The 24,590-nt window shown below is 43.4% G+C and overlaps 1 protein-coding gene across 1 annotated transcript in view; it reads right to left on the reverse strand.

Moving 5' to 3' along the window:
- The window catches only part of LOC134858123 (potassium voltage-gated channel subfamily B member 2-like), a 73,108-nt gene that overhangs the window by 6,514 nt on the left and 42,004 nt on the right, over nucleotides 1-24,590 (reverse strand). The gene's annotated exons all lie outside the window — the stretch shown is intronic.

The raw sequence follows: 24,590 nt of genomic DNA on the forward strand, positions 1-24,590 counted from the left end.
GGTTTTTGTGAGGTGAGTGTTTGACTGCGACAGCGTGTTGTGTGTTGCTGCAGAGTGAGAAGGAGCTTCTTTAGTACTGTAGTGCTACATGTTTTATCAGTGCCTTGCAAAAGCAAAGAGATATAACTCTTTACAGTGCTGCAGGGATGAGCTGATGCCCTTTGAGTCTCCTCCCACACAGGTGAAGAGTATCTGTCCTACACACTGTAGTTCTGCAGCATTGCTTCAACAATCAACTCCGATCCAGTGCACGGACCAATCTGCATTCTTCAGAGTGAAGTCCTCCATGACCTGAGCTATATAAAGCCTATTAAAATCTAATGAAATAAGATTGAAGAGTCTCAGACAAGATGGGAAAACAAGGCTCCCTGAATACTGATCACACGCTGCATCCTGTGAGACTAACAGGGGATGCAATGCAGGGAAGGAGCTCAAGGATTCAGGGGTCAGACATTCCTATAGTCCGTCCATTAGCCTCTGGCACACGGGGATACAATTGGCTGTATACTTATAACAGTGCCTGAAATAAAGCTAAGAAATTCTCTCTATGAGGGTAAGAGAAGAAGGGGAATGAGACGTGTTATCACTGAGGAATGCTGCTGCTGCTGATTAGGTTAAACCTATTAGCAGCTAAGTGAGGCAACCTGTGCATGGCCTGGCAGCTGAGAGAAGCTGGAGTCTCACAGAGGATGCACACAATCCAGAACTTTTGGCTGGAACATTTGAGGCTCATCGTCCGGACGTAGAGGAGTAGATTAGGTATAATCTACACCGTGACTGCACACTTTTAAAAATGGCTCTGGTTCAGAAATTGAACTTCAGGAAATCATTTTCAAAATAGTTTTAAGCGTGGAATCAAGCCGAGCAACTTTGTGATGCATTGTGACATAAAACCGTTGATTTTGAGCAAAGAAAACCATTAAAAACTGGAAGTACCCATCCCATAAACCATTGCAATTGTGTCACAAGAGAAAAATAACCATAAATTAAGACGTGCATGGATTATTTGTCGCCCTTTTTATGAGGAATTCAAAGACAAGCTGCCAAGATGATTCGATTTCAAATCTGTGAGCAGACCATGGAGGTTTCTCTGAGTTTACTGTGAGTAAATTAAACAGCCTAAAAAAACCCACTTAATGATGAAAACGCCTCTCTTAAGGTCAGTCATTCTTTAAACCTTAAATCATCTTTATTTAGACCCACACTTCCTGCCCAGAGGACACAGGTAATCTTTGACTCTTCAACACTCTGCAGCAGGTGAGCCCTTTAAAGCGGTGCTATGACACACACACACACACACACACACACACACACACACACACACACACACACACACACACACACACACACACACACACACACACACACACACACACACACACACACACACACAGATGGAGGGAGAAAGTGATTAATGTTTTCACTGACCCACACCCATGCAATCTCACCTTCCCACGCGCCCGTGCACCCCGTGCTCACGGACATTTGAGCGCGAGGATGAGCAACGCTGAGGTGGCTCGCATTAACCTACTGTAATTGAGTGGGAGTAGTTAAGAAGATCAATTACTTGGACTCGGTCTGTCCGCCGCCCCTGATCTGCATGTGTGGCGGCATTATCGGTAGTATCGCATGCTGTGACAGCGGGATTAAAAGAAAAGCGGAAGCGATCGCGGTCGCGTCGGTTGCACTGGAAGGAACCCGAGCCGGGGGAAGAGACAGGAAATGAAACGAGATATTTAACTGAATCGGACACTTGCAGGACTCGGAGCAGGAGGTCAAAGAGTAAAACAACGGGGATGAAAAGGTCACTAGTGCCCTGATCTGTTACCAAACTAATCAATGCTACCTGCTGAACAAGCTGCATACAGACGATGAGCTAGAGACACATTTTACTGGAACTGTTTTAGAGAATAAACATCAGAATTAAAAGCTAAATTAAAGCGATTATGAGTCAGACATGGTTTATATTTAGTATGTCCTCAAATAAAGTTAGTTTGAAGGCTTCTCTTTCTCCCTCCTGTGCAGGATCAGACCCCTGACCTCAGACAGGTCATGTCAAGGCCAGTCGTGACACCTGATTGGCTCAGACGTGTGATATAACGTCTTCTCATGATTCAGGCTCTCCCTGCTGCAGAGAGCATGACTGTGCAGAAAACTGCTTTGACAGATGGAGAAAGAGGGAGATTTATGGGATGTCACATGACTTTCATTTTTATACAATACCCTGAGGAGCTCCCTGGGTGCTGAGCACATTATGAAACACACTTAAAACAGAAAAAGAAATCACTTGATGAGTGTTGTCAGAAAAACAAAAACCAGCTGGCTCAATCCCTCCAGGGACAGCTTAAAAAACGCTTTATCAGACTATCTTTCACCCTCACGATTTCATTCCCAGAGCTCCTTTAAAGGTACCATAAGACCCCCCGAGACCCGGTGGAGAGTGTGAAGTTGATCCAGAGGAGGAATCAGTGAGTTAAGAGCTCTCTGGAGCCTCTTCTCCGAGCCGCTGTTCATTTCCATCCTCCGCCGCCCGACATCTCAACAACTACTCTTGAAATTGCGAGACTCACCTTTCCCCTCCTCCTTTAAATTCCTGCAGGAGGAATGAAAAGGCCCACTAACTCCTCTCTAAGTGTCCTGTCATCAGTGACAGCCTGTGGTTACACCTCTGCAGCTGCATCATACATCAGTTTGACAGAAGACAGAGGAGAAATAACCTGCCGCGACACACCAGCGGCCCCCCTGCCAGCCCGGGGGAGGCTATTGATCGGGAACACATCACATTATGGACACCGAGCCAAGCCCAGCAAGCCCCTATTGATCTCAGAGCTCTTATGGACCATGATCCACCTCGTAGGTCCCCACTGGCTCCCTCCTTCTTTGTGTCATCAATTTGTGCTGGACAAATTGAGCTATTTCTCAGGTATGATAATTTTTTGCTGCAGAATCAATCCGAGCGATTATGGGTCTGGTAATGCGGATTGATCCCGGGGTCCTCGGTGCTATTTCCTCTGCTGAGACCACCTCTTCCAGGGGGATAAGTGTTATGCATGCATTAAAACAAAGAGTACTTACGTTAATTAAATTAATTACAATCCTATCTCTACATGAACCAGAGAAGGACCCAAGTCTGACTCCTAAATGTGCTCAAATTGTGTTAGCGAGCCATTAACGAGAGCACTGAGTGAATATGGCATTTTTAAGGAACCTGGCACGCACACTTTAAGAGAGATTTATAAAGCATGGATAGTGAGGGATGACTTGAATACATGCACCCTCAGAGAGCGTTATAATTAATCAGCAAACGAGGGGAGACAGCTTCAGGGTTTCGGCTGCTTCAGTGCCTTTTTTCTGTGGCGTGTGTCCAAAGATTTCACAGAAAAGCACAGAGATATTTGGGAGGAGGGTACACTGTGATTTCCCACTGCTTCAGGCTTGGAGGAATGCCCACAATTTGGGCCTCAATTCTAAAACCATTATTCTTTGGACAAGATAATTGAGCTCATAAAGCAGTGGGGAGAAAAATGGCAAAACTGATTGGGACTGAAACTGGTGCAATATGTACAAAGGAAAATATGCAACTCAATCTGATAAAAGGGAAAGACTCCAGAGTCCATCTGGCAAACTATTTCTGGCAGCTCCAGTGGGAGTTCAGTGCATGATAATAAAGGCTTATTATTTGGAGGAAAAACGATCGAGCCGCTCGTGTATCTCTGACAGCGCAGTCAATAATTGCAGAGGATATAACCCGTCCCTCATACTGTGTCCCTTACACTTTAAGTTGTCATCAGCTGGAACTATATCATGCATCCCTCTGTGCTTTGCAACCTTTAATCAGCAGTGTCGGCACGGTGTGATTAAAGTTTCAGGGTCGAGCGCAGCGAGGTGCCGCACATTCAGCAGCAGAGACAAAGTTTGCACAACAGACACAACTCTCTTTCACTTTCACATCGTCCTCGCTGGAGGCACGCAGCAGCGGGGGGTCTGAGTTATATACAGCAGTTTTGGGAGAAAACTAGATAAATAAGCAGTTCTCATCAGCAGCATTGCAGGCCAGCCTCCCAGAGTGCTTCATTTATCCGTTATATTACAGCAGAGGAGGAAGGCGCAATAAAAACACACTTTGAAACGGCCCTGTGGTGTCTTCCCATTCTTGTAAACACAATGTGCTTTCCTGTCCCTCCCCCTTAAGCCCTTTCACTCCTTTGCAGGATTTATTAATACAGATATTTGTTTGTGTGTTTTTTGTAGCCACAGGGAGGAAAGTGGGCTAGTGTGACATATTTATAGTGCGTCCATCCGTCAGGCCGGCTGAACGCACGCATCTGATACAACAGAAAGCTAGAATTACAGCTCACAGGAGGGGGGGGGGTCCTATTGGCTAACGCTCCAACACATTGTACGTGATAGGCTAAGGGGCGGGACATCTCTAAGCAGGTTGACCAATCACAACAGAGACGGCCAACTAACCAATCACAGCAGACTGGGCTCTGGTTTCAGACAGAGGGTGAAAAGAGGTGCTGCAGCACAGGCAGTATGAGAAAAATAAAGAGCTTTCTGAACATTAAAGCGTGGAGACATGTCCCGGGAGAGACACTTAATACTTAAATCAAACTGAAAATGAGAAGAATATGTCGTTTATTTGGGAAATTGATGAAAAAGTTCAGACTTCAGTAACTTTGAGACAAAACATCCATTTTATAAACCTTTGCCGAACCCTATAGGCATATAAAACTACACAAAATACAAATGGGAAGTTGAAGAGAGCCAAATCAATGCATTGCAGTTTGCTTATACCCAAACACACTGAATGCTGAACAGCCCAGCAGATGCAACCCTCCTCTCTCCTCTCACAGCGATGATGGAGCAGATTATAAAACAATGGCTCTCTGATTTCACACAGAAACACAGCTCATTGCGAGTCGACGGCCGTCTCATTTGTTGGCTGAAATCACAGATTTTAGTAGCTCTGATTATTTGGCTCGCTGTTCTGTTCATGGAAAAGTTTGTCGGACGTTTTAATGTCTGCAGCTGCTGCACTTTGAGACTACAGCACTGTAAAAGCGCCTGCACAGGAGGAGATGATGCAAAGGAAGTGAATGATATGCTTCTAGAAAAGGAATCAGAAGTCTTGCTAGATTTCTAGGTGATTGTTAGCTTGGCATGCTAACATTTGTAGCGTACGACAAAGCAGATTAACACACATTTGTTTAGATTTTTTAAGGACAAACAACTCTAACTCTATAACTAGTTCATGCAAAATATAAAACGGCTTTATGTGATGATCTTTCAATAGTTTTGTTCAAATTTGGAGCTTAATTTGAAGCGTTTTAGGCCAATTACATGACATCCAGATGCAGAGCAACGTGGCTTTTTAGCCCCCAAAGCAGCACAACAGCACTCAGGTAAACTTAAACATTTAAGAGCCGACTCATGATGAATTCACGACATAGCTTTTTAAATCTGAAGCTACAGCGAGGCCATCTCCGAACTCTACCTTGGGAGGAACTCTCAATCGAGTGCATCGATGAGTTTATTTAAAGCTCCGATAGCATCCTTGAGCCTGCCGACTGAAATAGAAACCTAATGCTCCTCATCCGATCCTGTAACATAAACCCCCTGTCTCCTGCACAGATATGATTGCAGTTCAACAAAACTTCATCAGGGCATTAGAAAAACAGTTCCCACAGTGGGCTAATGCCATTTCCGTGGATGACTCTGCAGTTTTGTGAATTAAACCCTTGATGTTAAAGTGGCTGAGATCGAGCCTCCCCCCAGGAAGGGCAGCGAGGGAAAGTCATGTGTCACAGAGTATTTAATGCAAAGAATTAACCGGGAGTCAGGTCACTCACTTTTCCCTTCCTGCAAACTTTTTAATCGCGTCAATCTGTTTCCCGCTCGCCCCGTCCTTCCTCTGTAATCTGTCCATCACTGTTGCCCTCTTCGCCACCTTGCAGCCAATCACGGCCCGCGACTTTCACAACACAAATGTCAAAGAGAGCGGGGAACAGACGGGGGGAGGGAAGGCTGAAACTGTGAGGTAGACACAAGGCTGTAATTCCTGTTTCAGCATCAAAATATGGAGAATGAGGAGCTGAGTTTTAAACCTGCAGGTAGCACTCGATGAAATCCAATTAAAGAAAGTCCTGTGGGTCGGAAATATGCAAGAGGTCTGCTCGTTTCTACCTTCTGATAACCACGTAATTTGCTTTGCTTATGTCTCACCGTTACAATGCATCTTTCTGATAATCTGCATTTACATAGACGTCCTTCCTCCGCGTCCTTTCCAGGAGAGATTGTGCTTGGTGTGTGTGTGTGTGTGTGTGTGTGTGTGTGTGTGTGTGTGTGTGTGTGTGTGTGTGTGTGTGTGTGTGTGTGTGTGTGTGTGTGTGTGTGTGTGTGTGTGTGTGTGTGTGCGCAATGCATGGTGTGTGTTCATGTGTGTCTCTGGGTAGAACAAGCCTTCGGCCCTCATGCCGTGACAGCATTATTAACCTACATGCCTCTGCCCCCCCACCTCCCCTGAGAGCAGCGAACAGCAGGCAGACATACAGCTAGCACACACTGCGGCACGATGGCTTTTCCAGAAACCATTTATATCTGTAATTACACGCTAAGCACATGCTAATTAGTCTAGATGTGCATCTGCAGAAGACGAATAAAAAAGGCCAGAAATGTAATGCAGATAACTTTCTTTCGGTTTAAGTAAGGGTGTGCATCTTTCCGTATGTCTGCATTTGATTTAAAATAGATCATGTTGAATAAAAATGCTGCAAAAATGGATTTCTAACACATCATGTATATGGTGTAAAAGCACACTGTGCAGCAGCAGCAATATCTAGGGTGTTCAATTATTTCTCCATTTTTAAAAATCAATCATTGGAAGTTGTGAGTCTGTGAGTCATAAATGGATTTCCGGTAACCATTTACTGTATATTTGCAATTATACACGATCTCATCATCCTAGATCTGCATGTGCAAAAGATGAATAATAACGTAAGGATACACACAATTGCATAAATACATAGGCTTAGGGTAGCTGCCTTTTTATTATCCAATAACTGGTATTTTGTGTGACTTTCCAACAACAAATATATGGTGTGTAGGCTTCTGTCCATTACTAGCAGCATTTAGGTTGCAAACCATTTTTGGGAGAAACAGCTATTAAAGGTTAAGAATCGATTCAGAATCCCACTGCTTTCATGAATTTTGGTCCTCAGTAAGTTTTAAGCAACTTCCGTCATGCGTGACAGCAACAGAGCGCTAACCAGGCCGAAGTGTAATCTCCGCTAACTGTGCTAGCCTGGTCGAGGCCTTTATAATCAACACCTCCTGCAGGATCAGCCCGGAGTCAGGAAAGGAGAAACAAACACTATCAGTTAATATTCATGACGCTCTGCAGACCGCTTTGCCTGCATGTTTGCAGATAAGAAACGCCGGAAGGATCTCTTACAAGCTCCTTTAACCCGGAGTCTCCCGATAGCATCATCCATCTGAGCCTGCAGGCTGGGGGAGGATGGGAGGACGGTGTGTGTGTGTTTTCCAGAAAAGCATTCAGAATAAGAATTACTCTCCTGTCACCTCTCCGGGGCGCTTTTCCTACTCTGGGAAAACCTCAGAGGAAAAACTCTTCTCCACACCTCCCACTCAAACGCTCATAAAGACGCTCCTTCCTCTCGTTCTAAAACCCACTGTCACACTCAGCTGCAGGCTCCTACAGCTCTCAGCGCTCGCTCTCTTACATCTGTTACCCTCAACGACTAGCTGAATCAAAACTGTAACCAGGAGGGTGTCTCGGAGAACCTATCGCAGCAGAAAGCACATTTGTCGCTTTAAAAATCAGCCTTTGAGCGGCAGGATGACAGATTTCGGGGTAAAGAAAGGTGACTCGATGAGCGCTACGATGAATCCCAACAACCTGAGGTAACATTTGGCTCTGTGAGGATTTGGTTCTCAGTGCTTCATGCAGGAATAAGAGCTGTAAATGACCTCAGATCCATTATCAAAGTGAAAGAGTGTCTCCTCCTCCTCCCTGTAAACTCAACTCTTCGAAATGTCTTTGCAAATTCAACTCTCTCCCCTTCTTTAGTTGCAGCGAGGTCAGTGAGAGGTGGAGAGTAAACTCCAGTTTGAAGCTCCTGAGTTTTGAAGGAGGAGTCGGGATAATCCCTTCTCTATCCTTCACACTTTCTAATGTTTCATTTGGGACCGCTGTGGTCACCAAGGACTCACTTAATCCTAATCAAGTATAAAGAATAAACCCTGAATGGCACTTCTCTTCGTTTCTATTCCCCGCCACGTCAGCATTTAGCATCTGAACTGTTTGACTGCTGGCTTCAGATGTACTCATCGTGTCAGACTCATCTGTTTCTCTCACAAAGTCTCCTCAGTTTTGTGCTTGCAGTGCAAAACTCAGATTTATTGTTATTCAGCTTCACTTCCAAGGACGGAGGTGTTCCTTCATCGCTGTCTTTAACACACACACACACACACACACACACACACACACACACACACACACACACACACACACACACACACACACACACACACACACACACACACACACACACACACACACACACACACACAGTGTTTGTGTTTTTTACCCTGGGAATCTGGGGTGGATATGAAGCTTCAAAGTAGAGACTCTACATACTGATATACACCTGAACATCAGCAGGAGAGGACTCTTTAAAGTAGAGACTCTACATACTGATATACACCTGAACATCAGCAGGAGAGGACTCTTTAAAGTAGAGACACTACATACTGATATACACCTGAACATCAGCAGGAGAGGACTCTTTAAAGTAGAGACTCTACATACTGATATACAGCTGAACATCAGCAGGAGAGGACTCTTTAAAGTAGAGACTCTACATACTGATATACACCTGAACATCAGCAGGAGAGGACTCTTTAAAGTAGAGACTCTACATACTGATATACACCTGAACATCAGCAGGAGAGGACTCTTTAAAGTAGAGACACTACATACTGATATACACCTGAACATCAGCAGGAGAGGACTCTTTAAAGTAGAGACTCTACATACTGATATACACCTGAACATCAGCAGGAGAGGACTCTTTAAAGTAGAGACACTACATACTGATATACACCTGAACATCAGCAGGAGAGGACTCTTTAAAGTAGAGACACTACATACTGATATACACCTGAACATCAGCAGGAGAGGACTCTTTAAAGTAGAGACTCTACATACTGATATACACCTGAACATCAGCAGGAGAGGACTCTTTAAAGTAGAGACACTACATACTGATATACACCTGAACATCAGCAGGAGAGGACTCTTTAAAGTAGAGACTCTACATACTGATATACACCTGAACATCAGCAGGAGAGGACTCTTTAAAGACAAACAGGTTGTCCAATGTAACACAGATTTCATTTTCCTCCTCTTCCTCTCGATTACCAAACAACACCTTGCCACGGCCGTCTGCTCACGAGAGGCTCAGCGTTTCTGGTGTCAACAACATATTGACGCTCGTCTCCGTAACCATAGAAACTTGTGAATGGAAACCCCGGTTTTCAGGGCTGTTAAATAAACCGACGTTAGAGGGTCTTATTTTTCCAGACAAAGTTGCAGTGTGATTATCCCAGCCGGGGCTAGCCCTCGCTCTGTGTTTACTTCAGGGGTGACTCACGCTGGATCGGCAGCAAAAGAACAGCCAACACAACAGAAATGTGACTTTGGGAGAAAAGACGGGGGGGGGGTATGAATGACTGGGCAATAGAGCCTTGGTGTTGGAGCGCTGATAAGGAGCTGCAATAACACCGAACTCACTACCTTTGTTCCCCTACAGATGAGAGAGATGATCACCAGGCACCGCCGACTGTTTCCATGGCATTAAAATTAGCTGTGTGTGTGTGTGTGTGTGTGTGTGTGTGTGTGTGTAGGGGTGGAGGCTCGGGCTTTACTGATAGGTTGTCTGTCCTTGAGAAGGCCAGATTGGGGCGCCCCCTCTCTTCACGGGAGATTTCCTTTAATTAATCCAAATGAGGACACACTTGCAATTCCAGCAGGCACACACACATTACACACATTACACACACACACACACACACATACACACACACATTACACACACACACACACACATTACACACACACACACACACACACAGATAATGTGTATAATCTAGAGCCGGCTGGTTATGACCCGCGTTGCAAATTCAAAAAGCCAACATTTAGAAGAAGAAAACCCCTAACATGGTTTTACTGATTTAAATATTCTGCTTTAATCCATTTTTGTTGGCATTTAGCCTCAGAAACAACATTTCCTCTTTCCATTTCATTAAATAAAGTCCATTTAATTCAAAAAGAATCACAAATCGGGGTTGTTTGAGGAAGAAGGACATTTGCTGCAGCCCTTTTGTTTATTTTTTCACAATAAAGATTCCCAATAACTCCAGAGCGTTGTAACGTCGCATTTATTGACTTTTATCTACATAAATATGCTGCTTTAATCCATATTTGTTTGTGTTTGGCCTCAAAAACAACATTTCCACTTCATTAAAGAAAGTCCTGATGATTTACCGATGTGAAAACCACACTGGGTCCAGCCTGCGAATATCCAATGGTTGTAATTTGCCAGAGAGATGTGAGTCAGCGCGGCCCGTCGTCAGGTAGTCAGCACCGGAGCAGGTACAGGATTAACAAATCAGTGTGTGTTAGACGATAAGCCCCCGCAGCATTTCCACAAACACCCAGACTGATTCCATGCAGGTGGAGGTGGGGCAGATTATCTATCTATGACTCCTCCTGTGAGTGAGTAACTGCTCACAACCGCTGAGTACATCCTCACTAAAGATACTCTTCAAATCCTATTACAATTATCTGGCTTCATCTGCAGCCTGCTCTCCATGCTCCTGACGCTGATGGGATGTGCACCAACACGCGGACTGGGAGTGATCAAAACCCACTGTTTGTGCAACAGTTATTATGGGAGAGCAGACACAGCAGGAGATTTAGGAGTACCACGTTATGCAAAGGCTTGTTTCTCTACAAACTATTACCAAAAAAAATCTGCTGTTTTTTACCTTTATTTAATATCCATGCATCCATGTGGCATTAACTCATTTATATTGTTTTGTTTCAGTCATTAAACTCGATTTCTTTGGATTTAATGCTGGTATAAACCAATTCCGCCCTCACAAACACACATAATAATTCCACAATCACATTTCGTTTGTTATTTGTATTATATGTTGTTTTAATACATTTCCATCACTTTATAATTCATACACATTCTTTTTTGTTGAATTTCAGCATTATTTAGGTGAAAGCTTCAAACAAACGTAGTGCATTTTCTGCCTCCTCTTAAGAGACCAAACACAAAGACCAAAATTACAGCCATTTTTGTGCAGATAATAAAAAAGCCTTCACTTTCATTTTTCTCTCCCTTTTAAAAAGGGTTTGTTTGGGGAGAAGGACAGAGTGTACAGATTATGAATCCCCTAAAGGCAAATACTTTACTTGTGATATTGGGCTCTTTGAATAAATAAAGTTAACACGAACTGATGATAATAAAGTCTTCACCCCCCCGGGGCGGAGACGCTTGAAGTTGCACGAATCAGAACGCATGAAAGATGTAGAAGGGGTTAGAAGAGGCGCCGCTCCTCATGCAGAAGACCCATTTTAAGCCCATAAGTTGCCAAGCATCCACGCTGCTGAGTGTGCACGACACGAAATCCAACCAAAGAATGACCACGACCCCCGACCTCTGAGGGTGGGGGGTTGGTGCTTATAGAGTCAGTTTCCAGTTCCTGTGCATATTACTCATTTAATGCAACTTAGCGCCGCGACACTGTCAGCACAAGTTGCAGAATTTGGCTTCTTATCTAATTTGCACGAACGTCTCGTAATGCTAGCAGCAGGTTTAGCCGTTTTGCATGAAATCAAACCAGCTTAACCTCCTTTATTGCTTTCAATAGTGTAACTTTGTTTTCTTTGAAATCTACTCCTGGACTTCGAATTAAAGAACATTTCCTACAATAGCACTGGTTCAGCTTGCAGTTGCAGTTTATGTTTCACTATAAAGTGGTGCAGGAATGAGTCCTATACCTGTAAAATAGCAGTAATAGTAAAATAGCTTAGCGGTGGTGACGTGGAGTCATGTGACTGCGCTGTAGTTCCTTTATAGCCCAACATTAGCCTCCTTTAGCTTAGCGGTGGTGACGTGGAGTCATGTGACCGTGCTGTAGTTCCTTTATAGCCCAACATTAGCCTCCTTTAGCTTAGCGGTGGTGACGTGAAGTCATGTGACCGTGCTGTAGTTCCTTTATAGCCCAACATTAGCCTCCTTTAGCTTAGCGGTGGTGACGTGGAGTCATGTGACCGTGCTGTAGTTCCTTTATAGCCCAACATTAGCCGCCTTTAGCTTAGCGGTGGTGAACAAGAGCTCTAAAGCCTCTTGTAATGCAGCAGCTGCGAACATAATGCAGGATGGAGTTCTGACATTATCAGTGTTTGCTGCTTCACATCACTGGAGGACATCCTCTTTCTGGCCATGCAAACTATTGAAATCTTCACTAAATTCTGCTGACCCTCACGTCTGTTAAGCCTGATAACCTCTGCTAACATGTCTATTTCATATTAGATGATATATTGTGTTGCTGTAACAATGAACTGCCAGGGTTTGTAAATCATTCTTATTACACACACTAATAAAAAGCAAACACTGCCTCCTTGTAGGGAATGACCACATTTTTTAAAAGGCCAATAACTCCTCACTGATACATGGAGAGAGGAAACACCATAAACCAGGCTAATGTGGAACCGGAGGTAAATTAAATCTTGATTAAGAAGCAGCCCGGAGCATTTCATCGCTAAAGGTCGTAAAATGGAGACCTTCTTCTTCTCTTTTTATCTGTGAACATCTCTAAAACCATCCATCTCATACAGAAGTTATTCTCAGAGCAGGTGCATTTCTGCAGCTGTGGTTTCTTATTCACGTCATTAACAAATGTTACGAGGAAGGAAAGAAGGGTATTCTTTTAAGGGAGGGCACTTCAGGTGAATAAGGGTACCCCGAACACTTCCATAGGAGCTGCAGATTCAGAAATAATAGAGAATAGATAAAGATAATAGATATAGAAACACAAAGGTGCCGTAGATATCACCAGGAAGCTTCCACTTTAATTTACTGACATTAAGCAGTAAGTAATGTTATGTTTACGTGTGCAAAAGAGGCATGATTTAAGGCACATTGTGGGTTTATTGTGGATAAGTCTGCAGCTTTTAACAGGACAAAGTAAATAACTCCTTAATGTGGATTTCTGATGCTTTCTTTGCACCAGTCTGAAACAAGACATGTTATAAAAGATAAATAGAACAACACTTTTATCAGTGCATGGCAAACAATATCAAAGCTCTCATAAAAGGCCTATTGAACCCCACTCTAAATCATTTATGAGTGTGGTTTTAGTTCTTAATGAGCTGTGAAAAAGTTATCTGAAAGAGTTTTTTCTAACTTTCAGGCTTGCAGTAATTGGTCTGCTTTCTGAACTTTTATTTGGGCTGTGAATCTGAGGCAGAAAACATTTGGACACTTGGCTCTGAGATGAATCTTTAACTCGAGAAACCCAAGGTCAAAATAATTGGCCGTGTGTCTCCCTCTGTCACTTGTGCTGTTCTGTTTTCTACGCTACGTTGCCTCGGCTGTGTAGTAGCAGGTCAACAATTTATTAAAGCTATCCTCCGAACAGCAGGGGAGCTCCTTTTATTCATAATTTACGGAAACAAGAACATAAGTCCCCTCTGTCTCACTGAAGCACGTCGAGCCAACACCTCACACAGTGATTCTTCCAGAGCAAACAAACATTACCGCTCTCTGAAAACACACTTCACTTTGCATGATTGATGCGCTTGGGGCTACAGCAGGCCTTTAACACACACACACACACACACACACACACACACACACACACACACACACACACACACACACACACACACACACACACACACACACACACACACACACACACACACACACACACACACACACACACACACACACACACACACACACACACACACACACACACACACACACACAGTGAATAATGTAGAATATGTAAACCTCTGCCCCCGGCTAACAAGGTTGAATATAATCACACTTTATTATGAGGAATAGCAAAGCAACATTTAAGCTGACATTACTGTTGCAGGGTATTTCTCTTTAAATGTGACTTCATTGCACGATAAAGAAAGGTGAGGCAGAGGTGAATATACAGTACAAGCAGAGTTGTGTGTGTGTGTGTGTGTGTGTGTGTGTGTGTGTGTGTGTGTGTCTGAATGACAATGAGAGAGCTGAAGTAAAAGCAGCTCTTAGCAGCCAGCCCATTAGCAGCCTCTTATTTCCCGTGCTGATCCCCCCTCACAGCTCAGAGCTCGTGCTCAACTTAGAAAATACTAAATGTATGCACCAAGAACGGCCTGTCGAGGCACACCGTACGCTCAGAAAATCCCCCGATCAATGTCGAATATCGATACTTTTTCATGAAGTCGAGTGAAAAGGCCTCCCAGGGTGCCGCTTTTACTTTGAAAAGCCCGTCTGAAATGTTCATCAGAGTTGATGGTGGATCATTTGATGTGCAATTCAGTCCAAAAGAAAGGCTTGATTTGAGACACAGAAAGGAAGAGGATAGCTTCTGAAGGTTATAAAATATTAACACTGTGCCTCTGGAGTCGGATTGATCTCTTTGTCGTTCCCACATTGTCCACAAATGCACATTACCTTTCAAAATAAAAGCCCTGGGATGCATCGTTGCCTAGCCTACTAGGAAGCAAGAGGAAACTCGACTAAATATCCTACACTAGCAGAACAACTGGAAATACAATAGATTATCTGTGGAAACTATCCAGGGTTGAAGATACACTTTAAAGGAACAGGCAAAGAAGATGCATGCTCTTATTTTGAATGCCTATGAATACAAATCTGTATAATAACTCACTTTATATTCTTCTGTTTGTTGCAGAAAGTGTGTATTTCCTGGACCAATAGGCATGTTCTTTAGGCTAACAGGCTATGGGAAAATGTTTTTGGATGAATGGTTTTCGGAACAATAGGCACTGAGGTCAGGATTTGTATTTTAAATTGGGCTCTTTATGATTGTTGTTGTTCTTTGGATAGCAACGGTTAGCCAGGCTGCTAATGCTACAGCTCCATGAAAGATCAAAGGTTAATTCCACCTAAATCCCTCCAAATAAATCATTCCTTTCTGTCTCAGTTTTGCGTCAGCACCTCTTTTTTTCCTCCGTTGAAGAACACACCCTGTGATATGACACCAGCGTAGCTCAGATACCATCGACATGCAAGTAAAGATGATATTCCTGTAGGGACGCTGGATGCCTGTGTGCTGATGTCTGTGTGTGTGCATGTCTTTGGTTTAAAAGCTTTGCTGCGGTGATGTCACTGCTTGACGAACGGCAGCAGAGGATATCGAGGCTGCCAGGGTTTGAGGCTAAATCTGCCGACCACACTGATGCCACCGAGGGTCTCAGAACAGTTGCCACATGAACAACAGGGGCTTTAACCCTGGCTCCGACATCACTTCACATACCATCGCTGCATTTTCCTCAAACTATCCCATCACTCCATCTGTCCTGCTGCAACCTCTGAGAGAAACCAACCTCCCACTCCTCTTCCTCCTCTTCCTCTTCTACCTGATTCAACAGCTCTTTTCCCCTGTGGAAACTATTAAAATGCACAGAGAAGATAAGCACCACATATTTTACTACCCGTCTAAAAACATTTGTATGAACTGAATGACTTTGAAACCAAAAGAAGACTCCAGTTGTTACAGTTTGTCTTTGTAATGAAAGGTTAAAGCTGCATGACCAAGGGGTTTGCACAGGAGAAGTAGGATGCAAAACCCTGGGTTGCATGGCCAGCTTATTTCTTTACATGCAAAGCTAATTATTTTTGAATATCTGGCAACTATGGTAGGTTTTATTGTCATGTTGCACAATAGCAACAGCGTTGCTGATGAAAGAATGTAGAATACAATAGTTAGAACTAAAGAAAATGCAATAACCAAAGATTTTGCACAAAGATGTCAGCCCTAAAATCTCTGTGCTATCTCCTCTGCTAACCTAAAAGCAAATCCAAAATAATAAGATATTGCCTGGTTCTTCTTGTTTCCAAAGAAGAGCAGGATTGCAAGCCTTTCTGTTACTGATAAAGGCCATTATTAATCTGCTGAATACAGTTGTGCTTTGGGTGTCATCTGATGTACTTTTATCTTGCTGTATTTATTGCATCATCTCCACTGAGTGACGGGATGAAGAATCAACAGAGCGTGACACGTCTTTGTTTGCTCTGATGTCTCAGTACAACAAAAAGAGACGAGCCGCTGCAGACGTCTTCCTGTCGGAGGATCAGTGTGAGCCGCGCTGAAGTTTATTAACAGCAGACAGGGATGATGGTAAGTGGCAGTGCTCGTATGCTGCACTGCGCCGGAGAAACAAGAAATATTCTCTGGAGTCTGAGGGATGATGTGTGAGGCGGGCCGGGGAACATGAGAATGCCTGCAGGGTGAGGGCGGTGCAGCATTTTAGTCACTTGAATGCTTATATACCGCATGTAAGCACATACGCATGCAGACACGCAACCCACAATGTGCTGACATGTTAATTTATACTTTTGTAATTTGGTAGGCTGCTCATTTTCCTCTCCATAATGAACCTGATGTTACCTCATGACCCTCAGAGCGTCAGAAACTGATTATTAGAGACAAACGATCAATTAAAAGAGAGAATATGTGAGGCTGTACTTTCTCAATAATCAATATGTCTCCATTATTAATCTGAAAACAGAAAGAGATGCACCTTTATCTCCCAGGTATGCAATTACTTTGGCCTTAATGGATATGCTCGATGACCCTCCTGTGAGGAAACGTGAAGAATACCCCGGACGGACTAACTTTGAGCATTGTGTTCTGGGTCAGCACTTTGGTCTGGTTACAGGAGTTCAAAGACTTCCTAAAGGTCCCAGAGGAGGGCTGGATCAGTGGGAGTATCACACTCTGACCATTTGCTGTTTGTTTACTGCAAAATGCAATAGAGACATCTTTAAAAAGGCATTTGCATATGCATTTCATTTATTAATCTACTTTCTGGATGTTTGTTTACGTGCAACAGTGCACAGATGTGTGAGTCAAGTATAAAGAAAGTCCTTATAGAGAATAGAATCATCTGTATATGGGAGGATGTCTTTAAATGTCAGTCTAAAACCTAAAGATATTCACTTTAAATGTCAATTTCTTCTACCATTGTTGATGCCTCAAAGAGGCCCTGTTGAGTTTCCCTTGGTTTTACAGTTGTAAAGTAAAGACCTTTTTGTTGAACATTTATGTAGATTTAGCTAAGGAACAACCATAAAATGTTTACAGCATGGATGAGCTTTATCAGAGGAATGAAGATGTTTATTTTCTTGATAAGAGTTCTCTTTAAAATGTCTGAAAATAAGTCCAATTTGATGTCTTTAAATGTATTATTCCGTCACTTCAAAATCCAAAGATGCATAGTACAATATGATGTACAACAGGGGGAAATCTCTGTATTTGAGAGGCTAAAAAACAGGTTGTCACATAAATCCTGCCTCTGTGAAGTAAAATAGAGTGGGGAATAAATCCCAAAAGTAGATTGTTAAGAGAGTGAATCAGAGGAGGATTACATGCATGAATGTCTGACGAAACGAGTATAAATATCCTCGGCGACTCCCTCCCTCTTCTGACAGAAATAAGCACCACTTTATCAACATATTTCCTCATTTCAGATTCATTTCACTTTCCAGGGAGTACACATGATCAAATACCTGCTTCAGATCTGCTGATGGACTGGATCCTGTGTGTGTGTGTGTGTGTGTGTGTGTGTGTGTGTGTGTGTGTGTGTGTGTGTGTGTGTGTGTGTGTGTGTGTGTGTGTGTTTTATGGAGAGGGGAGTCAGACGTTACCACAAAATCCCGCAGATGGGAGTTCATGTGGGAGGAATCTCCCCAAGAGTCCTCGCCATATTTGGTGCTTCAGACTCTCGCTGTCAGTCAAGCCGGCGAGCCAAGTTTCGAGCACAGTGTGTACGTATAAAAACCCTTTCCAAATCACTTCTCCAGTTTGTTTTACCCCGATGGGTGGCATTTACCATTTCATCAGCACTATTCAGATGAGCCAGATGCTCCCAGGAATGTATATTAGAGATACTTCTTTAAACTTTCTGCACATTTAATCCATTCTGGCTCCTAAAACACACAATAAAGTCCGCTCACAACAAGCCTTGTGTGACAATAAAACCTCCTCTGCAGTAAATAAGAGGCCTGACTGTCCTCCAGGCATCCTGATGCTTATGATCCCTGACCAGAAACAAGCACAATCACTGCTTTATGATTTATAATGCACACACACACACACACACACACACACACACACACACACACACACACACACACACACACACACACACACACACACACACACACACACACACACACACACACACACACAGTGTTTCTCTCAGAGTGTAGGAGCAGGAGTGTGTGTGCGCTCTCCACTGATCTGCAGCAGCGTTGGTGGGCCGCCCACACCTTCCTCATCATCAGATGCATCCTCTAAAGTAGTGCGTCCAGTGAGCGAGCACATTAGCCACCGTGAACCGGCACCGCGGATGTTTGCAGGGTTGAGAGTAACTTGACATCAGGGAAGCGGATCCATATTTAGATACTTGCACAGTCACAGGCCAACCTCTCCCTTCACATGGGGATACACCTGCAGCTGAAGGCAGACTCACACATCAGCAATGAAAAACATCCTGACAGGGAGAGCTCCTGTACCTGCTGGAAGCTGTACCGAGAAAAGCAATGCACTGTAAGTCACATATATATATATCACACAAGATCCTTTCCTCTGTAATCCACCTTACAATGAACCGGGAAGAATAAAGAGCCACAAACCCTGCAGAGAGGACTTTAGGAGGTCAAATCCTGCTCCATCAGACACTATCAAGTTCTGCCTCTTCCTTTTAAAAGTATTATATGTAATATTCCTGCTCAAAAACGACAGCCTATAGTTTATATTTCGTTGAGTTTTGCACTAGTATCACACTAAATGTTGTCTTTTCTACCCTATGACCACCAAGTGGGACAGCTTTGTGCAGGACTGCTCAGCCTTTTCATAACTTGTGCCACATTTCAAGCCTAATTTGTGCATTTGATAGACACTCCACGTACTAAAACTTGCCTTTTATCCAATGGCAGTGTAGAAACAAAAGTGGGCTATCACCATTGGCTGTGTCAGATGTCAATCAAACAACACAAGCGTGGGCGGGGTCAAGGCCCTTTTTCTGTGGATTATTATGGAAACTATGACGTTTGAGTTACAGTTTTAAAGGAGAGTATATGGAAATCTAAACAAGAGGAAGTTGGCATGTGTTGCTTGACATTTGCAGGAGAATATAACTTACCCTGAGATAATACGACCCGGTGTACAGCTGCACTGTTATTTATAAAAGAGAGATGAAATGAGAGGGGGGGATGTGTAGCAGCAGGGGAGGAGGAGGTGAATCTTAACTCAGACACATCCCCTCTCCACTGATGCATGCAGCACTACGGCCCGGGGCTTGACTTCCCTCACCCCGTTGACAAAAAGACCGAATGACCTCGCTGCCGTTAGCTTCCCATCCTTCACTCCTCCAGCTCCTTCCTTTGAGGAAGCCACCTTTAACCCAGCAGCCTGAAGAAGAGGATCCATTGTTTCCCCCCACCACACACACACCTGTCACCCTGCTCACACAGAGGCCTCGCTGATGGGGAGATTGCTGCCTTTCGTTGCTGTGCTTGCTGTGAAGCTGTAATTAGTGTCAAGAACAAATTTGTTGGTGCTAATAAGGCTGCAAGCTGTGGTAGCTGCAGCCGGAAAACACGATCACACGCAGAGCGGAGGGACCAGATGTAGCCGCCGCTGCTGCTGGCTGATGAATTATATTTAAATTAATGTTGAGGAGGAGCGGACAGCATGCATGGCTAGGAGTTAGCATCCTCGACCACTCTCTGACGGATGGCTTTGACATTCTGCACAGACGTTCATGTCCCCCTCGGGATGGATGCTAATCAGTTCGCAACACCTTCACTTGTTTCCAAACATCTTCATCTGACCTGATTTATGAGAAAACACCTGCAAAACTACCCTCTTCTCTTCCCCTTCAGCTGTTCCTCCTCTCACACAAACTCATAATTAGACACACAAAAACTTCAACAACAAACTTGGGACTTGAACTATGAAACTGCTGCCAAGATTCCTCTTTATGAATTTAAGCTTGGTTTGTTTGTCAGCAGAATTAAAGTAAAACTACTCGTCCAATTTTCATTACACTTGGTGAAAGGATGAAGCTTTTGGAGCAGATCCAATTCAAGAGGCTGATGCACAAATTATTCTCCACTTATGGAAACTGCCTTGGCAAAAGTCAGCGCTCTCCAACTGCTCTTCTAGTTTACGTACCTAGAACTAAAGAATTGTCTACAGTTTTTAATCAAAAGGCTCTTTTTTACGAAGAAAATTGCAATAAATCTCGGTAGTTTCTTGCAATTACTGCTTAATGGCAAATGTTAGCATGCTAAAATGCTAATCTAACTGCAAAACCTTGATGCCAGCTAGCACAAGATGAAGAAGACAGGACAGTAAATCTGCAGCAGTGCAGTCCACAAAGGTCCGATCTCATGAAGCCTATTTGTTCTAGTTGTTGAAACTAAAGCACTGAAGCAATGACTGAATTCTATTCATCAAAAAGCTATTGATGTACCTCGCAATGATGGCATAATGGGACATTTTAGCACGCTAACAAGCACAACTTGAATAGGGAACATAGTCAAACATTATGCCTGCTTAACATTAGCACGTTAGCATGCTTTCATTAGCATTTGGCGCAATGTTTAGCCACATACAGCATGGGTCTTGTAAAAGGAAAAGCAGCATTTTCCCATCACAGGACAGTGAATCTGTAGCAGGGCAGTCACGCTGGTTTACAGAGGTCCGATCATATCAAGTGTTGCTGCTGCGAGAATTAAATCAGTGATAGAAGATGACTCCTTCATTTAAATGACACAGAAACATTGGGATTCTCAGAGAGATTTCACATGAAAACACAAAGGCTGGAGTTTAAGACTCACTTACATAATTTAAGATTACATCGTGACGCAGGCCGGACAGCCTTGATGAAAAGATTTATGCACACTGAGATTTCCCTCTAATCCATATAATGATCCACAGTGGGAACACACTCTGAAACCAGACGACGATAATGGAAACCCTAAAAGCAGATTCATCCAGTCTGGGGAAGGAAAACATAATTTTATTTCCTGTAAAGATGTAATAGCCAAATCAATTATTTCCATTTGCAAAAGACGAGGAAAACACACGCTTAATCCGTCTCTCTTGAGGAGCTGCAGACACTCTGTTCACGCCCTCCGTATATAGTTTGCTGCCTAGAAAATAGATCCATGAATATTTCCAGCAATGTCACACCTGTGCCCGCTATCAAAGGAGGTATAACTTCAGCAATTTCAGAAGGAGATAATCCATACGCTCTCTGCAGATATGGGAGAAAGCCATTTCAGACACCTATCATTATTTTATTGCCTATAAGAGGAAGTCTGCAGACTGAGGGACCTAGCGGTGTTTGTGCAGCTCAATTCAGGGGATAAAACTTGATTTAAAAATAGGAAAACCAACTTTAGAGCGATAAAACTGAGCTTATTGGTTGAAATAACTCAATTACTGCATTTCAGACGCCCCGGAAAGGTAAATATGCACGCCTTAAAGCCTATAGGATCAGTGGAGAGACCTGATTGTGTATTCTTTATGCCACCCTCTCTATCGGATGTCCCTGTCAGCGAGGTCCACCTAAAATAAAGTTATGTTGTTTATCAGGTCGTGCCGAGAGAGCTGATTAAAGCTCTGCAGAACGATCCTTATTCCTCAGGAAGGACAGCAAATTGAGTCGTAGATTACAGCCAAACCCCCCCTGAGAGGGAGGTTCCTAAAAGTGAGACTGTGTTAAAGGACTGTGCATTAGAGAATAATGAGGGCAGGGTCTCACACTAATGACCTGCTATTCATCATTACTCTCACAGTTTTCAGTTTCCTGTCACTGATGAGAGTCTGAGATGATCTGAAGGTGAGGAAATGGGCTCCTCGGTTCATTAAAGCCTGCGTGAGATACACAGCAGGGGGAGAGGTGCTTCACCTTGTTATTGGCTGCAGGTTCAGTTAAATGTGAGTTTAACCTATCCCTCAGGCTCCCATTAGCAAGAACCCTTATTGTGCACATTTGTCTTTTATCAGGAAAATACCCACAATGCACGTGAAGAGGAAACGTGATGTGAAAGCAACACAAGGAGTCAAAAGAGCATTTCATGCATGGGGGGTAAATAAGTAGAATCGTTATATTTGAGGAGCTGCAAGAACATTTAGCAACATTTAGCAACCAGTTTTGTCCTTAATTTGAGTTCTTTGTTGAAATGAATTATAATATAACACTTATAATAATAATAAAAGCATTTATATTTTATGGCTCTGCACTTGAATCTATCTATGAGAATAATAAAGAGCAACATCTTGCATGAATCAGCTCTTCTCTACTTGAGATTCAAATATTTTATGCATGATAAATACATAATATTATTAATAAATGTCACTTTTGTGACATGCACTGGTACATGAATAGAGTTCCTCTTCCACTGTGTTGAGAAAAATACACCTTGCTATGAAGCTTAGACACTGTCTGCTAAGAACTCTCGCCTGATCTGACATATTACGCCCTTTCTACAAGATAAGCAAACACTCAATATACTGTATAAATCTTCAAAGTTGCATACTGTGATGTCCTCTGTTCATGCACATGTACTCTTCCTGCAGAACCAAGGTTAAAGTAAGGGAGATATCACTCTCACTGCAATACAGATAATAAATATAAGCTAAATCTGCTTCCAAATATCAGTTTCTGCGTCATGAATCCAGTTTCTTCCGACCCAACCATGATGCATCCCTTCTCTTATCACAGTTTGTCTCAGTGGTCAACAGCCTGTAGTCAAGGATGAGTAATTTTCTAGGGCACAAAGACAGACTCGGAGCATTACTGGCATCTCGGTGAGTGATCAGACCCCCCCGATCCCAGATGGTTGGTGTGTGGATGGGAGAAAAAAACAAGAAACAGAAGCAAAGATTTAGACAAGGTGGCGGGAAGGGCAGACGTGATTATGCAGAGGTCTGCTGGTTAACATTTTAGAGGGGCGGCGGTGACGTTCTTCTTCCCCTTATTTCCCTGACCTGCTGCAACATCTGCCCACAGGGGAGCTAAGCAGATTAATTGTAAGATTTGGATTTCTTTTCATTTTCTTTCCTCCCTCCCCCCTCCTCCCTGGACCTCTCCTCACACCGCCCTCTCTGAAGTCATTCAGAAACCCCGTCACAGGATTGTTTAGCGCTTCAGTTCTCCTCTATACCTTTGTGCTCGGAGAGGGGAATTATGTTTATCATTTATAGAGGAGATAAAAGCAGCAGGAGAAAGTGTGTCTGCAGTGAGATGAGGACACAATGAGCTAAATAAAAAATATCAGCCATCAGGGACACAGACTCATGGTCACTCCTGTACCATAAATTGCCTTTTCTCCACATGTGCTGGAGGTTGTTCCTTCTAACGGGGCGGAGAAACACTGACAGGATTCATATCTATATAAGGCTCCTCACACACCTACAGTGAAGGCAGCAATCCTCAGGAGCATTTCCCGCTCGCATTGCTGTGATATTCCCAGACAGCCGAGGTGATGGGTTTCCAGGACATGCATGCATTACAGCGAGATGAAAAAAACATTGGGGGAGAGGGGAGTAACGAGAGCAAGGGGAGGAGGAGGGGGACGCAGGTACAAGTTGTAATCTGGAGTTTTGAAGGTGAACTCTGCTGGTGCAGGCTGCAGGCTATTCTTGCATGTAGACACACACACACACACACACACACACACACACACACACACACACACACACACACACACACACACACACACACACACACACACACACACACACACACACACACACACACACACACACACACACACCTTTATACAACAGAGAAAAGGTCAAGCTACACTTCCCCAGTCAATTGATTGTCATAATTGATTGAGTAATGTGCTGATTATGGTTTATATAAATGACATTCTGCCTGAAAATCCTGATTTTATACCACAGTTACAGTCAGGAATTTGGATAAATGTCAAGAGAAAAATCCAGCTCAGCAGCCTTTAAGTGTCTGAGACAATAATTGCATTACTAAAGGAAGATATCAGCATGCATGTACACACACACACTCACACACAAACCTCCACTTATATGATCAATAATAAGAATAAATGCAATTTTTATAGCTTTTAAGAGTGCTCAAAGATGCTCCATATGTTGCTAAATGCTCATAAACCACATTGTGCGCGCACACACACACACACACACACACACACACACACACACACACACACACACACACACACACAGGTGCCATAACGAGCGCCTCTGAT

Source organism: Eleginops maclovinus, chromosome 21, assembly GCF_036324505.1.
Source record: "Eleginops maclovinus isolate JMC-PN-2008 ecotype Puerto Natales chromosome 21, JC_Emac_rtc_rv5, whole genome shotgun sequence".
NCBI lineage: Eukaryota > Metazoa > Chordata > Actinopteri > Perciformes > Eleginopidae > Eleginops > Eleginops maclovinus.